General features: G+C 41.3%; 1 long non-coding RNA gene across 1 annotated transcript in view; it reads left to right on the forward strand.

The window, feature by feature from the left end:
• LOC142489218 (uncharacterized) overlaps nucleotides 1–16,605 on the forward strand; it is a 28,448-nt gene extending 11,843 nt beyond the window's left edge. Inside the window, exon 2 of the long non-coding RNA XR_012799821.1 lies at nucleotides 16,152–16,605. This is a non-coding gene — a long non-coding RNA (uncharacterized LOC142489218). The remainder of the gene's footprint in view (nucleotides 1–16,151) is intronic.
• The last annotated feature ends 233 nt before the right edge of the window (nucleotides 16,606–16,838 follow it).

The following is a 16,838-nucleotide window of genomic DNA, read 5'->3' on the forward strand; positions in this document are numbered from 1 at the left end:
TGTGATACTTTCCAAACGGAACCAATACAGCTGCTGCGTGTAAGGGGGGTTTACAGGAAGTGGAACAGCGTCTCCAGTGTTACCCGGATCAGCATTACAGGATCATCTCCAGCGTGGATTCGTTGGTGTAGCTGACGGAGGGACGCAGAGACTCCACGGGCTCATTGCGGATACATTACCTGGTGAGACCGTTCCTATATACCCCTTGCTGCTATATTGCTGACTTTATACTCTTCCCACAGAAGATATTCATCAGCCTGATATATTCCACATTCATATCCTATTGATTCGTCTCACGGATATTCTCCACTCCCTCATGTTGCTGTAGTCATTGGCTACATATCAAGTGATATTTTATCCTCCACATCTACTGCCTCCTACATTAGCTTTTGGACACATTTTTTTGGATATATCCTATTTTTTCTCCTATATGAGAGTACTCTTGTTGTATTTTGTATTGTCAATTATTGTGTCATTTGGCATTATTGTATTTGTTTTTATCTGTATCCAGCAACCAATCTTTTCTTGCTTAATGAATAAATTATCCAGATTTTTATATTGCCACACAGGATTGCGTATATATATATATATAGAACACACAAAAGGAGAAGTTGCTCAACACATAATATATAAGGTTAACTCAAGCCCTTTAATAAAACTAACTATAAGGGTAAAATAAAATATATACCCCAATTAAAGTCAGTATATAAATTAAATAGGACCTGATGGTGCTAGGGGATAGTGAAAACTATATAAGACACACAGATGAAAAGAACATAGACAATCCCCTTAGTAGCACTCTAAATTACACCTAAACTAATCTATAAGATAAAGATGGTTAAAAAGAAACAGATGCTCCGCCAATTCAGAAAAAATGAACAAGATTTTATTAGTTAAACAACAAGACACACTAACTTAAAAACATAAAAATACTAAAGACAGCCTATGAAAATATATATGTATCAAAAATATAAAGAGAGGACTACTAATCAAACACTTTCAGTATTACAAAGAGAAAAAAGAAAAACTAAAATGTGTCTAAATAAAGTTTAAATAATGACAACAAAGTAGTTTAGTCTAACATAATAGGCAATACAAAATATATTCCCACTGACATATGCATGAAAGAATAATAAATCATTGCGTTGGAAAAAGTATATAGTCAATGACCCAGTATATAGCCAGGAAAAATTAGTACAGCTAAACCCCGTTATAACGCGCCTCGTTATACCGCGATTCGGTTATAACGCGGTTTTCCCGTGGCTCCCGTTTTTAAAAAAAAAAAAAAAAAAAAAAAAATTTTAAAAATATTTTTTTTACATTTTTTTTTTTGCACACTGCACACACTGCACACACTCACTGCACACACACTGCTCATTGCTCACACTGCCACACTGCACACACACTGCACACTGCACACACACTGCTCATTGCTCACACTGACACACTGCACACACACTGCACACTGCACACACACTGCTCATTGCTCACACTGCACACACTGACACACTGCACACACACACTGCACACTGCACACACACACTGCACATTGCTCACACTGACACACTGCACACACTGCACTGCACACTGCACACTGCACACACACTGCACACTGCACACACACTGCTCATTGCTCACACTGCACACACTGACACACTGCACACACACTGCACACTGCACACACACTGCTCATTGCTCACACTGCACACACACTGCACACACACTGCACACACACTGCACACTGCACACACACTGCTCATTGCTCACACTGCACACACTGACACACTGCACACACACTGCACACACACTGCTCATTGGACACACTGCACACACACTGCACACTGCACACACACTGCTCATTGGACACACTGCACACACACTGCACACTGCACACACACTGCACACACACTGCTCATTGCTGACACTGCACACACTGACACACTGCACACACACTGCTCATTGCTCACACTGACACACTGCACACACACTGCACACACACTGCACACACACTGCACACTGCACACACACTGCTCATTGCTCACACTGCACACACTGACACACTGCACACACACTGCACACTGCACACAATTATTATATAGAAATAAACAGACAACTGCACTTTAACAGATGTATTTTGCCTGTCTTGTGACTTTTGTTTCACAAAGTTAAGGGGGTGGGAAGTCATTGTGCTGTGGGGGTTGGGGGGGGTGGCGGGGCCCTGCGCTGCGGCTACGGCGGACCCTGTACTGCGGCGGGGGGGGGGTTAGCGGTCTGTGTGTGTGAGTGCGAGTGCCTGTCTGTGTGTGTGTGTGAGTGCGTGAGTGCCTGCATGTGTGTGCGCGCGTGTGTGTGTATGAGTGCGTGAGTGCCTGTGTGTGTGTGTGTGTGTGTGTGTATGTGTGTATGTATGAGTGCTCCAGCCCGAGTCCGTGGAGGGAGGGGGGGGGGGGAGAGTAGCGGGTCCCTCCTGCAGCCAGTGGAGGGAGGGACCCATAGAAATGAACAGCACTTGTGTTACCAAAAGATGAAGATGATCATCTTGGCAATGAGGCTAGGCAGATTTCTGTACCAAAGATAGATTACATGTCAGCAAGATTGTCATTTGTTGTTAAATACCCCACACGTTGCACATAGTGTTAGCATATTAAAGCGAGGCCTTTTTACCATGCTTAAGTTCTACATACCTGGTCCCTCCTGCAGTCCGGGGAGGGGGGGAGAGTAGCAGCTCCCTCCTGCAGTCCGTGTAGGGAGGGGGGGGGGGGGAGAGTAGCAGCTCCCTCCTGCAGTCCGTGGAGGGAGGGGGGGGAGAGTAGCGGGTCCCTCCGCTCAAGCCACGCCCCCCCTCCCTGTCAAACCTCCCACCTCCCGCTCCGGCTCTTACACTTACTTACACACACACTCAGACACTTACAGACACTTACACACACGCGAGGGCCCTGTGCTGCGGCGGGGGGGGGGGGGGGGTTAGCGGTCTTCCGGAGACTGCTTACCTGTCTCCAAAAGCAGCACACTTATGCAGGCACCCCTCACGTTCGCCGTGCGCATGCGCATGCGCCGTGCGGCTCGTGAGGAGTGGATGTTGCCTGCCAGTTCCCGCGGTGACAGGGGGAAGCGGGGACAGGAGGGACATCCCCGCTCCCATCTCCTGCCCCGCGGCCTGTCCCGCGGTGACAGGGGGAAGCGGGGACAGGAGGGACATCCCCGCTCCCATCTCCTGCCCCGCGGCCTGTCCCGCGGTGACAGGGGGAAGCGGGGAGCGGAGGGACATGCCCGCTCCCATCTCCTGTCCCGCGGGATGAATATGCGCTAAAGCGCGGCGGCCATTTTTTTTTCTCGCGACCCCGTTAGTAACGCGGTGGTCTCGGGGTGGACCCCGAGACCCGCGTTATAACGGGGTTTAGCTGTATGTATACCAGAAACAGAGGGGGGAAAAAGAAATAAAGCAACCAGGGAAAAATAATATAACAATAATAATAGTTATACCCTGAACAGCATTTCCCCAAAATGAAATCAATGAGAACTGATGCAGCAAATAAAGAAAAATATGACTAATAAAGACATATTAGCAAACAGAGTCATACATATTGAAAACACCACAAAGTGCACTGCACTGCAAGGACAGGTAATGCCCAAACAGTAAGAGGAGGGTAATACTCATAAGCCCACTCAGGGTGAAACATGTTGAGTGTTTACTTTACTACAGCCTTTATGTAATCTTCTATTTTGAGGGACTTATGATGGATCTGATGCAGCATTTTGGACTTTATTTTTTGTTCCTGTTATAAGCAGACTTTGGAAACACATCCTGTACAATCAATATGGACACAAACTCTACACAATCTAGCTGCAGCTGAGTATTACCCTCCTCTTACTGTTTGGGCATTACCTGTCCTTGCAGTGCAGTGCACTTTGTGGTGTTTTCAATATGTATGACTCTGTTTGCTAATATGTCTTTATTAGTCATATTTTTCTTTATTTGCTGCATCAGTTCTCATTGATTTCATTTTGGGGAAATGCTGTTCAGGGTATAACTATTATTATTGTTATATTATTTTTCCCTGGTTGCTTTATTTCTTTTTCCCCCCTCTGTTTCTGGTATACATACTAATTTTTCCTGGCTATATACTGGGTCATTGACTATATACTTTTTCCAACGCAATGATTTATTATTCTTTCATGCATATGTCAGTGGAAATATATTTTGTATTGCCTATTATGTTAGACTAAACTACTTTGTTGTCATTATTTAAACTTTATTTAGACACATTTTAGTTTTTCTTTTTTCTCTTTGTAATACTGAAAGTGTTTGATTAGTAGTCCTCTCTTTATATTTTTGATACATATATATTTTCATAGGCTGTCTTTAGTATTTTTATGTTTTTAAGTTAGTGTGTCTTGTTGTTTAACTAATAAAATCTTGTTCATTTTTTCTGAATTGGCGGAGCATCTGTTTCTTTTTAACCATCTTTATCTTATAGATTAGTTTAGGTGTAATTTAGAGTGCTACTAAGGGGATTGTCTATGTTCTTTTCATCTGTGTGTCTTGTGTATATATATGTATATATATATATATATATATATATATATATATATATATATATATATATGTATATGTATATATATGTATATATATGTATATATATATATATATATATATATATATATATATATATATATATATATATATATATATATAATAGAAGAAAAAAGTGCCCAATCCTAGTGCATTACTGTGCAAAAAATGGTTTAATTCCCAATAAAAGGCTCATAAAATGAACTCACAAACATAAAAGATAAAAAAGCATTGTATGAGTAATACTCATGCTCCAAAGGATCTGTAAGCGCTGCTGCTCTGCTACTCTGCTCCGTGACACCACTGCATCCAGTACAGCCCTCGTGTATCTCTGCCAGCAGGAACTCACGTCATCAGGCTCCTCACAGTATTCTTTCCCCGGGAACACACCTCCAGATAGTTTAGGTTCCCACCGGGGACAATGTTTGCGGCGGAACGAACAGATGACGTCACGCCGTGCACGGAGATGGCAAGCAGGAGAATGTCAGGCAGAACTCATAAATCAACGCTGAAGGAATCCACAGCACACCTGGCCCTACGCGTTTCAACAGCTAAACTGTTTTCATCAGGGGATGGACTATGGGTGTGCTAGACACATATATATTATACACCCACACATCCAATTAGCTATGCAAAGATAGATTAAAAAATCAGGTGTAAACAATTAGCATAATGAGAATGAATCTGATACCCCCACATAAGAAAAACATATGCAGCTATAGATTTAAACCATAACAATCTTAATCTTACACAGAATAAGCTTGTAAATAATGTATAATACATAAAATTACTACGCTTGCAATTGTCAAAATATTTCTGAGGTAAACAGACCATAAAATATCTATATATAATAAATATCTGAAATCAACTGAGTGAACAGTGAAAAAAACCATTGTAATGTTATCAATTATTAGCTTGAGGAGAATGGACTTGTTAATACTAGATCTATAATCTATATAAAAATAAAAAGAAAATTATAAAAAAAAAATATAAAATTAAAGGAAAAATGAATATAAATATAACCTAAAATAAACAAAATCAACCACTTATCCAAATAAAATAAAAAGTTAAAAAGAAGAAAATATATAGGTATACCAATATGAATCATAGAAATGTTAATACAATATAGAATAAACACAACATGTATTAGATATCTCTTAGTTCATGAAAAATAATATATTCAATCAAATATGAAATGAACACAGAAAGAGGGGGAAACCTTAAATGTGCATGTATGTACTCCATGTGAGTGTAAGAATACACTCAAAGAACCATCGAGGGAAAAAAACAATATATGTGTATATAAAGAGACTGATTGTCTCATAAAATACCCCAAAGAAAGATAGATGAGCAGATAACACATGTATCCAAGATCAACAAGAATCTCTGACCTGACCAGACCGTGCAATACAGTCACTGACACCTCACTTCTCATAATGTAAATTGAAATAGTGATATGAATAACCTAAATCTGAATGTATAGTAATTATAATAAAATACGTGATGTATACTAATTTGTAATAATTTGTCATTACCACCCTGTGTAGGTATCAGAAAAGTGACCTATACTTTATACTATGTGAACAGTATATGTGAAGTGACATAAATAAAGACTACATAATATATTGTGTCTAGTGTTAATAAAAAATCCCCATATGGAATGACACGAAGGGAACATGTCTAGCATGTTCAACCCAGACCTCTGTGCCCATCCCACATGGGGAACAAAGACCACTAGGCAAAGGGAAGAAGAAAGAGGGAAAATCAAATAATCCCAGGATTCAAACAACAGTGCTGATGTCAATACAATCATTCAGTCCTTCTGGACTGAGTGTATTTAATACATAGATCCAGTATGTCTCCCTTAAATTAAGAAATTTATGCCTGTCTCCACTTAGAAGTGTTGAACTAATGGCTTCAATAGTGAATAATAGTGAATATAAGGCGCTAACAACTTAAAATATAAGTGTTGTTAAGTGCAAGTTAATAGTGCAATATACAATATAATATGTGCTCAAATTATATATCCCTGCTCAAACCCTCTGGTGGAACCTGTTTCCCGGGTCCCAAGTAGAATGGTATAGTTCAGACAGTCCAGGAGGAGCATATATGGGGAAAAAGGAAACAAAACAGTGCAAATTTAAGTGCAGACGTTGAGACTAAATGGTGACTGAATGATGAAATCTTGGCTCTAATGTTCTATCTACTCACAGGATGTTAGTGGTATATGCGCAATTGGCAGATAGGGCTGCCACCCCAAGTGGATGCTGTATATAGTGGGATCCCCTCCAGGCTCGTCTCATCAGTGTGGCAATGATATATATGGAGGAGAGAAAACAGCACTACATAGCGCGATCTGTCTTGTAATTGACTTTATAAAAAATATATAGACATATAAAATGTGCACTTACAATGTGCTAGTTTTAAAATCGCATTTGTCACATAAAAGTGAATCAAGTGGGTACTCTGCCGCTCTCACCGCCTCCTCTCTGGCTCTGGATCTCCTTCGTCTGCAACCTGGGATACCAAACTCTGTGTCTCCTCCGGTGCGTATGACGTCACTGCTCATTGGACGGTGTAGCTACGGATCCCTCACTAGTCCAAAACACCACTCAACGCGTTTCGCCCAGCCCTTGAAAGCTGTGTATGGCTTTGTCAGGAGTGTGCCCTATTGGCTCCCTGGCGTCACGTGGGGCGCTGCTGAGGCTCATGGGACTTGTAGTCCCTTCCAAGAGCCTTCCCTGGTAGGCTAGGGTTTCGCGGGCTCCCCTCACGCTTTCCTCGTGCATGCGCAATTCTGCAGGGCCGTCGGCACTCACTGCGCATGTGCGATCTACATCAAGATGGCGGCGCCCTGCTCGGGAGCCGCCGGGGACCGCCGGAACGGCAAAGCGCTCCCTGCACTGGCCCGCACCCTCCAGAAGTGCCGGCGGGTCCATCGAGCGACCCGCGGCAGCGGAGGATACGAGGGAAGGGTCGCGAGGCAGCAGGCACGCAGAGGGGACCTGGCTACATATATATATATATATATATATATCTCCAAACAAGAATGACCTAGGCGCAAGTGAAAACAAGAAAAACAAACATAGGGTAATACGTTCAGATAATTAGTCTCCCAGAAGGTACGATATGCACTTACAGCAGGTAGAATAAAATCAAGCCTTGTATCCACTCTGGGATCAGGAACAATGAATGATGATCTGGAACCGCCAACAGCAACTCATCTACAGGCACCGTATCCTCGTATGAAATGTCACATATAGGAAGAGAAGTGGGACACATACATAGTGTAACACAGTTTATTATAAAATTTAATAAAAAGACAATAAGTAAAATACTCACACTTTGTGAGTTTGGGTAAAAGCGTTTGAGAATTTAGAGCTTCTCACACTCATCAGGGGTAAGTATCCGTGGACTTATACACAGCTCCAGTAAACTCCTTACACAATGTCCTTATAACCATATGTAATGGTCTTGCCAAACTTCCAGGGGTATGGAGTCTCTCGTTTAGTCACTCCCAATAATGTCCAGAGCCTCTTAGAGAGGGGTACTATTGCAATTGTTGCAAAAAAAAAACCGTGGTTGGGGGCCTTGTATCTGTAGCTGCACCTAATGTGCTGGTGGTACTCACGCTACTCCAGGGGTGTGTTGTGGCGTTTTTCCCCTCAATCGCTAACCGGTGTGCTTGTTTGCAGATCCCCCCGCTTCATTCACTGCTCCTCTCCTCCCTGGCTGTCCGCCTGCACGCGGCGGCGTGATGACGTCACGTCTTCTCGCGAGATTGCGTCCCCAAGTCTCCCGGTCGCTGTGTGTGTCTGCGTCTTTCTCCCAATGATTACAGACTTGTACCGAACAGGTACAACGGTAAAAGTCACTGCCAGATAGCTGGAAAATACTGGCTAGTCTCCCCAATGTCCTGTGTACACTCTTACTACTCCAAAAACCACGCCCTACGCGTTTCTCCTTTCGGCTTCGTCAGGGGCTGATCTCACTAAGTGTCCCTATTCCTGTATAGATATACCCTCCTCCATTACGTGATTGGCTATCCAGCTAATTCGAAATTACATAGAACACCTCTCAATTGAAATTGTTAATTACATTGTACAGATAAAAGTTTTTTGTTGAGGTTGTTAATTTGGTTATTATTGTCCTAAATGCAAATGCATTTGAGGTATAATGCCAACTGAATAATAAAGCAATTCTGCGTTCATCTATATCCTCTTGTTGTCATTACAATTATCCATAAACTTCTCAATTCGAACTTAATAAGGGGCAATGGATATTGAGTATATTTAATTGACCATCTATGTCGTTCAATTTAAATGGACTCACTATAGTTGAATAAATTCTTATTTTAATAATACCTCCAATAAAGAGGCTATATATTTGTATAACATATAACGTTCTTATACTGTATATTGGACAGTTTTGCACACATATTACTAAATGGGATATATTATTCCTCTTATTTCCAATATATTACTCATAGGGGGGTGATGTAAATTTAAACCTCGTTACAATAGCTGGAAACACTGCACAGTGTAATGGCATTTCCAATAGGATAATATAAACGTACATTCATTCATTAATTAAATACCTTTGGGTTACTTCATTTATGCCCAATTTGTTTGATCGGAACCAGTCCTTAATACAACAACAGTTTTTTACATATATGTTGACATAATGATGACATATGTAATGTAACAAAATCTATAAATGGTTACATAGTTGCCAGCTAGTGATATGCAATTAAATTTATTACATGACATATAACGAGGAGATATTCTATTCAGGTCAATACATATACGAACATGTCTTGCTAATACATAGAGAGACCTTTCACACAAGCTTGAAGTTATATTTTACAAAAGTTGCTTAACCCATCTTGATCATTGTATGATTACATACCAAAAGAAAAATTTTCTTTCCATAGTTAGGGGAGGGATACTGTTATCATGCTCTAATCCACTTTGTGTATTACTGATTTACTGAACTCAATGTAAGATATATATTTAACACAGATATTATCTTGACCCGGATATTGTTTAATCTCTTAGGAAAGATCTCAAGTCTATGTCAATATTGAGACCTAGCGGAGTTAATGTTTTGAGGGCATAGATCCAGTATGTTTCCTGTCTTGATATCTTATTCACAGGGTTACCCCCTCTCCAGCTGGGTCTAATTTTCTCAAGACCTACAAATTTTAGACCTTTAGGGTCCTGGCCATGGAAGTCCTTAAAGTGTTTTGACACACTGTGTTGTTGTAGGCCCTTTTCTATGTTTCTTACATGTTCCGCTATGCGGATTTTCAGTTTTCTCGTTGTTCTCCCGATGTATTGTTTGTTGCAAGGGCATTGCAACAAATACACTACAAAACTTGAGTTACAATCGATTATATTGTGTTACAAATGGAATTGATGTCTTACCCTCCTCTCCCCTCTTTGTATCTTTAGTCTTATATTGTATTAGTTCGGCCCTATCCATCAAAGAAACTTTTTTATATGCATCCTCTACTATATCTTTTTTATAGTTTCTTTCATCAATCTAATGGTTAAGTTTGATGAAAGAAACTATAAAAAAGATATAGTAGAGGATGCATATAAAAAAGTTTCTTTGATGGATAGGGCCGAACTAATACAATATAAGACTAAAGATACAAAGAGGGGAGAGGAGGGTAAGACATCAATTCCATTTGTAACACAATATAATAGCTCTGCTAGTGACATCAGGAGGATTGTTCACAAACACTGGGGCATTTTACACAAAGACCCAATGTTACAGCAGATTCTACCATCTAAACCAGAGATTATCTTTACTAGGGCAAGTAATCTAAAACAAAGATTAGCCCCCAGTTGTCTAAAGAAGGACAACGTGAAACCTGTCACTATAACTACAGGGTTTTTTAAATGCCAAAAGTGTAAAGGTTGCAAACTCCATCCCAATTCCCTAAAGAGTTACAAATCGATTAAGTCAGAAGTCACAAATGACACTTATGACATAAAAGACATGATCAATTGTAACTCAAGTTTTGTAGTGTATTTGTTGCAATGCCCTTGCAACAAACAATACATCGGGAGAACAACGAGAAAACTGAAAATCCGCATAGCGGAACATGTAAGAAACATAGAAAAGGGCCTACAACAACACAGTGTGTCAAAACACTTTAAGGACTTCCATGGCCAGGACCCTAAAGGTCTAAAATTTGTAGGTCTTGAGAAAATTAGACCCAGCTGGAGAGGGGGTAACCCTGTGAATAAGATATCAAGACAGGAAACATACTGGATCTATGCCCTCAAAACATTAACTCCGCTAGGTCTCAATATTGACATAGACTTGGGATCTTTCCTAAGAGATTAAACAATATCCGGGTCAAGATAATATCTGTGTTAAATATATATCTTACATTGAGTTCAGTAAATCAGTAATACACAAAGTGGATTAGAGCATGATAACAGTATCCCTCCCCTAACTATGGAAAGAAAATTTTTCTTTTGGTATGTAATCATACAATGATCAAGATGGGTTAAGCAACTTTTGTAAAATATAACTTCAAGCTTGTGTGAAAGGTCTCTCTATGTATTAGCAAGACATGTTCGTATATGTATTGACCTGAATAGAATATCTCCTCGTTATATGTCATGTAATAAATTTAATTGCATATCACTAGCTGGCAACTATGTAACCATTTATAGATTTTGTTACATTACATATGTCATCATTATGTCAACATATATGTAAAAAACTGTTGTTGTATTAAGGTCTGGTTCCGATCAAACACATTGGGCATAAATGAAGTAACCAAAGGTATTTAATTAATGAATGAATGTACGTTTATATTATCCTATTGGAAATGCCATTACAATGTGCAGTCGTTACAGCTATTGTAACGAGGTTTAAATTTACATCACCCCCCTATGAGTAATATATTGGAAATAAGAGGAATAATATATCCCATTTAGTAATATGTGTGCAAAACTGTCCAATATACAGTATAAGAACGTTATATGTTATACAAATATATAGCCTCTTTATTGGAGGTATTATTAAAATAAGAATTTATTCAACTATAGTGAGTCCATTTAAATTGAACGACATAGATGGTCAATTAAATATACTCAATATCCATTGCCCCTTATTAAGTTCGAATTGAGAAGTTTATGGATAATTGTAATGACAACAAGAGGATATAGATGAACGCAGAATTGCTTTATTATTCAGTTGGCATTATACCTCAAATGCATTTGCATTTAGGACAATAATAACCAAATTAACAACCTCAACAAAAAACTTTTATCTGTACAATGTAATTAACAATTTCAATTGAGAGGTGTTCTATGTAATTTCGAATTAGCTGGATAGCCAATCACGTAATGGAGGAGGGTATATCTATACAGGAATAGGGACACTTAGTGAGATCAGCCCCTGACGAAGCCGAAAGGAGAAACGCGTAGGGCGTGGTTTTTGGAGTAGTAAGAGTGTACACAGGACATTGGGGAGACTAGCCAGTATTTTCCAGCTATCTGGCAGTGACTTTTACCGTTGTACCTGTTCGGTACAAGTCTGTAATCATTGGGAGAAAGACGCAGACACACACAGCGACCGGGAGACTTGGGGACGCAATCTCGCGAGAAGACGTGACGTCATCACGCCGCCGCGTGCAGGCGGACAGCCAGGGAGGAGAGGAGCAGTGAATGAAGCGGGGGGATCTGCAAACAAGCACACCGGTTAGCGATTGAGGGGAAAAACGCCACAACACACCCCTGGAGTAGCGTGAGTACCACCAGCACATTAGGTGCAGCTACAGATACAAGGCCCCCAACCACGGGTTTTTTTTGCAACAATTGCAATAGTACCCCGCTCTAAGAGGCTCTGGACATTATTGGGAGTGACTAAACGAGAGACTCCATACCCCTGGAAGTTTGGCAAGACCATTACATATGGTTATAAGGACATTGTGTAAGGAGTTTACTGGAGCTGTGTACAGTATAAGTCCACGGATACTTACCCCTGATGAGTGTGAGAAGCTCTAAATTCTCAAACGCTTTTACCCAAACTCACAAAGTGTGAGTATTTTACTTATTGTCTTTTTATTAAATTTTATAATAAACTGTGTTACACTATGTATGTGTCCCACTTCTCTTCCTATATGTGACATTTCATACGAGGATACGGTGCCTGTAGATGAGTTGCTGTTGGCGGTTCCAGATCATCATTCATTGTTCCTGATCCCAGAGTGGATACAAGGCTTGATTTTATTCTACCTGCTGTAAGTGCATATCGTACCTTCTGGGAGACTAATTATCTGAACGTATTACCCTATGTTTGTTTTTCTTGTTTTCACTTGCGCCTAGGTCATTCTTGTTTGGAAATCCCTTTATACCAGCCCGTGGAGCGGTAGACCTTCTGGCTGCAGACTTAATCAGGGAAAGTTAGATTGTGAGGTAGGCCCTCCTATATATGTGGTAAATATCATTATCAGTCTTATTGTGATTGCGCTCATTGTAGTTCTCTGTTTTTATATATATATATATATATATATATATATATATATATATATATATACAGTGGTCGACAAACCACCCAAAAACCTCAGTTTATACACATTTATTGTGTCAAACGCTTGATTGTTTTTAGCACATTGTAAGTGCACATTTTATATACCTATTTTTATAAAGTTTTGTATACATCAGATCGCGCTATGTTTTGCTGTCTCTCTCTCTCGTATATACCACAACCATGCTGACGGGACGAGCCTAGAGGGAGTTCCACACATCATTAACATCCACTGGGTAGCAGCCCTATCTGCAAAACGCATTTTTACTATTGACATCTTGTGAGTAGGCATACTGTACCATCAGAGCTAAGACTGTATCTCATCATATATCTCTTTACCAATACATCTGCACTTAAATTTTGTATTATTTCTTCTTATGTTTCCCATATGTGCTCCTCCTGGATTGTCTGAGATATATCATACGTTCTGGAACCCGTGAAACAGGTCCCATCAGAGGGTTTGAGCAGGGTCACCAATTTTAGTTTTTATTATTTTGGTTATTTATTGAGCACACTGTTCATTTCACTTTTTGCACTTGTGTATATTTGCATGTTACATTATCACACTATAAGTAGTTAGCGCCTTTTATCACTATTTTTCACTGTACGTTATATAAATAAAGACATACAATTGTGTGTGTGTGTGTGTGTGTGTGTGTGTGTGTGTGTGTGTGTGTGTGTGTGTGTGTGTGTGTGTGTGTGTGTATGTCAGATTTAGAAAAAAAAGCCAGATGTGAATGACTAGTTTCCTGCACCCTTTAACCAGTGTCTGGATGCCCCCGCTTCACAATATCTAAAGTAGCAATCCCACCTGGGATCTTACCTGATCCGCAGTCCCTCAATGTCCAGGTACCTCATTCCCGCAATGTTATATGTTGGAGGGGATGTGTTCCCTACCTGTCTTCTGGGTTAGGGGGGGTTCCGATGTCTCTCATGTGAAGCTTGAGTCAGATCTGGAAGAAAGCAGTATAGGTTATTTCGGTGTAGGTAAAGGGCAGTTAAGATATATAGGGTAAATAAGATATCCGTGAGAGAGAGCGAGACAGAGAGAGCGAGACAGAGAGAGCGAGACAGAGAGAGCGAGAGAGAGAGCAAGACAGAGAGACAGAGAGACAGAGAGAGAGAGAGAGAGAGAGAGAGACAGAGCGAGACAGACAGAGCGAGACAGACAGAGCGAGACAGACAGAGCGAGACAGACAGAGCGTGAGAGAGAGAGACAGACAGAGCATGAGAGAGAGCGAGACAGACAGGGTGGGGGGGGTTACAGGGTGGTGGGGGTCACAAGAGCATGAGAGAGAGCGAGACAGACAGAGTGGGAGGGTGACTGGATGGGGTGGGGATGTGACTGACTGGGTGACTGGGTGGGGGGTGGTTGACTGAGTGGGTGATTGGGTGGGGGGTGGTTGACTGAGTGGGTGATTGGGTGGGGGGTGACAGAGTGGAGGGGTACTTCTGGTGTCCTGCACACACACACACACACACACACACACACACACACACACACACACACACACACACACACTCTCCCATACACACACACTCCCATACACACATCACTCCAATCTCCAGCCCCGCACGGGCAGCTAAGGGAGCCGGGGACTGGGGGGGAAGGAATACCTCCGCACAACACCATCGGCCCGCTCTCCCCCCCCCCCCCAATCTCCCGCCCCACGTGGGCAGCTAAGGGAGCCGGGGACCGGGGGGAAGGAATACCCCTGCTACCACCTCCCGCCCCGGGCGGGCAGCCAGCAACGGGGACCGGGGGCAGGAGGCAGGGACGCAACACACACTTTTACACTTACCCGTGCAGAGAAGGAAAGGCGGCTTGACTGCTCAACGCTGGCAGCTCCATCCCGCGTCACGCCCATCAGCCAATCAGCCAGAGAGATTTTTTTTTTTTTTGCAGAGCAGGGGAAATCTACTGGCCACGAGCCAATTTCCACTCACCAGGTGCGAGTGGGCGACAGGGTTTGTCGAACACTGTATATGTATATATATATAACAAGGAAAAGAAAAGCGTCCCAACTCAGCACTCAAGTATACTCAGAACAAATATCACAGAAAATTATGATTTATTTAACATCAAAAATAATCACACATAAAATACAAAAAAGATTAAAACAAACCCTGACATCCTCCTGTGATAGAATATGTATCAGACAGGGGAAATCCCCTATGAAGATACTGATGGACCCCTAATACCCAAGGCAAGGGAAAAAAAGCCTATAAGCACAAAATATATGTAGAACAAGGGGTTAACAATAACCCATTGAACCTACAAGGCCGGCCTCCCCCCTAGTAAATATAAAACCACACAGCAAGCATAGATAACACATGCACCAAATTGCTAAAAGAGCGCATTGACTGACACCACAGAAATGGAAGACCACAAGTTACAACCGGTCGCGAGGCACTTAAAAAACTTTAAACACAGTCTCGCAACCATGCGCTGCATGCCCATTCTACAGGCGCATGTTCCTTGTCGGGGGGCGATAGAGGCAAATTGCTACTACAACTGGAAATGAAACTCATTTATGAACTTAACTCCATGGCGCCCAAAGGGCTAAATGAAGACTTTAAGCTGGGGTGTTTTATTTAATTTGGGCTTTGGTCTACATCAATTTCATCTAGCATTGATCCCCCTGGCATTTCTCCTTCTGTGTTTTTCTTTCTCCCCTTTCCCCTCTCCCCTCTTCCTTTCCTTTTTGTCCCTTCCCTTTTTCCCTTTCCTTCCCCTTCCCCCCCCCCTCCCCTCCTTCCCCTTTTTTTCCTTTCCCTACCCATATACCCCCATCTCTTCAATTCCCTTGCCTTACTATTAGTGTTGCTTTGCTCCCTTTCCAGTGATTAATCACAAATTGCTTGGTCTTATGGGCTCCGTAATGTATTATGAACAGGATATATCCTCTATATGTACTTTAGACTAGATCTGTCGCTGTCACTATGCAATAGCAACGCATCTGGAACATGTTTTTAACTCTTCAACTTGTTTTTCACACTACATTTATTTGTGTGTTTATTACAGGGATATGACCGCGGGGTACAGGTGATGTCACCGCCGAAGCACAGTCTTGTGCTCCTGACATCTGTTCGATCCGGGACCTGCCTTCGCAGCCTTGGTGTTTAGACGCTCTTTAATCATCGCCATGGCAACAGGGGACGCCTTAGACTCTTGGCGTGACAGTTGGCCTCTCCCGCAGACGCGCATGCGTGATGCGAACAGCATTGACAGCCGGATGTAAACAGACCTGCAGTGAAGCCTGACTGATGCGCGGTGATGACGGAGCTCCCGGCGACCATATGATCCCTTTTTAATTCTAAACAGCTGCTTCTAATTGTTTGCACAGGTTGGTGGAGGGTATAAGTGTTTTCCATGGGCATTGTTCTCTAGCACGCCCCTGAGGAAGGTCCTATACAGGACCGAAACGTTGGAATTTTTGTGCCTGTCTTTCTTCAATATATTTGTTTTTGCATTATTACCCTGAGTGCTGTTTTTGTTTCCAATTGGGTTACACTGTTTTTCTATTGAATACTATAGAACATGCACCTACCCTACCCAAGTCAGTGAAGTGCCTACTGATACTAATATATATATATATTTATATATATATATATATTTTTATATATATATATATATATATATATTTTTATATATATATATATATATATATATATATATATATATATATATATATATATATATATATATATA

The sequence above is a fragment of the Ascaphus truei genome, chromosome 3 (genome assembly GCF_040206685.1).
Source record: "Ascaphus truei isolate aAscTru1 chromosome 3, aAscTru1.hap1, whole genome shotgun sequence".
In the NCBI taxonomy this organism is placed as follows: domain Eukaryota; kingdom Metazoa; phylum Chordata; class Amphibia; order Anura; family Ascaphidae; genus Ascaphus; species Ascaphus truei.